This window comes from Carlito syrichta, unplaced genomic scaffold (genome assembly GCF_000164805.1).
Source record: "Carlito syrichta isolate Samal-C Ts95f unplaced genomic scaffold, Tarsius_syrichta-2.0.1 Scaffold288674, whole genome shotgun sequence".
In the NCBI taxonomy this organism is placed as follows: Eukaryota; Metazoa; Chordata; class Mammalia; order Primates; family Tarsiidae; genus Carlito; species Carlito syrichta.
In genome coordinates, this window is record NW_007232770.1 from 95849 (window position 1) to 97414 (window position 1566).

Below are 1566 nucleotides of genomic sequence, written 5' to 3' on the forward strand. Positions count from 1 at the left end.
CTAGTTTGCATTCCCACCAGCAGTATAGACATGTTCCTTTTTCTCTGCATTCTCGCCAGTATCTGTTGTTTTTTAAACTAGACTGGATAACAGAAATGTGGTACATATACATGATAGAATATTATGCAGCCATAAAGAAGGACAAACATATGAACTTCACAGCAACTTGGGTGGATTTAGAGTCTATCATACTCAGTGATCTATGACGGAAACAAAGAACTGAGTGCCACATGTTCTCACTCATAAGTGGACCCTGAACATTTACCATAATACCATACGAAAGAGTCTGGAAGTAGAAGGATACTGCTTGGGGAGGGAGGGGGACACAACATCAATAAGGATACCTGATCTCAAGCCAGGCGAGGTGGGGACCAAAGGGAGGTCCAAACTTTACTTGTACGATGACCACTTGTATACTTAATCCTGAATTGTACCCTACATCTTTAACAAAAAAAAAAAGCAAAGACTTCTCTTTTCTGGTTACCATGGCATGAAGAGCCATGAGCAGCAAAGTTTCATGTAACACCCTGTAACAGGTGAGGAGGAAAGACCTGCATAGAAACCAACACAAGCATCGGAAGTTTTTAGTGATGACAAAACTGCAGATCAGCTTAAAGAACGATGAACTCTTCCCCTAACCCCCAGTAAGACAAGAGCTTCTTGGACACCATCATGCTCAAGTCCACCTCTCACCCCAAGTTATCTGAGTGTGTCCTGGGGTGGGGGTCAGCAGCACTGTGATAAGGCCAAGGCTGTGGACTTCCAACATCCCCTGCGTGGACATCCAACATCCCCTGCACGGACATCAAGGTGCTGAAGATGCTCAACAAGAACAAGAAGTTGGTCAAGATGTATGATGCCTTTTTGGCCTCAGAGTCTCGGATTAAGCAGATCCTATGAATCCTTGGCTCAGGCCTAAATAAGGCTGACACACTCCCTTCCCTGCTGACACACAATGAAAACATGGTGGCCCAAGTTGATAAGGTGAAATCCATAGCCAATTCCCAAGATGAAGAAGATGCTATGTCTGGCTGTGGCCATTGGCCACGTGAAGATGACAGATGATAAATTTATGTGTATCATTCACCTGACTGTCAACTTCCTGGTGTCATTGCTCAAGAAGAACTGGAAGAACATTCGGGTTGTATTCATCAAGAGCACCATGGACAAGTCCCAGCACCTATATTAAGGCACATCCTCAAAAATCTTAGTGCCACGTGAAAAAAAAAAAGCAGGGACTAAAAATTAACAGAGAGATCGTTCATGGAGTGATGATTGTGGGAGCTACAAGAAGAATACATGAGATCACCTAGGAAGAATGTGTAGCATGCAAGGAGGCCAAGACCAAACCTTGGAAAATGCTAACATTTAAGGAATGGAATGAGGACAAGTCAGTAAGAAGCTCAAGTGGCTGTTGGAGAGCCAATAACACACAGAGCCACATAAACTAGGGAAGAATTCCAAAAAGGATTACAAAGCCAGCAATCCAGAATGCCAAAGCAGGGCCAAGTAGGAAGAGCATTCAATGACATTCAGGTCTTTGAGAGAAACACGTTCAGTGAAGCA

The 1566-nt window shown here is 43.7% G+C and overlaps 1 pseudogene; it reads left to right on the plus strand.

The window, feature by feature from the left end:
• The first annotated feature begins 500 nt into the window (after positions 1-500).
• LOC103255901 lies at positions 501-1189 on the plus strand (annotated as a pseudogene).
• Positions 1190-1566: the final 377 nt, after the last annotated feature.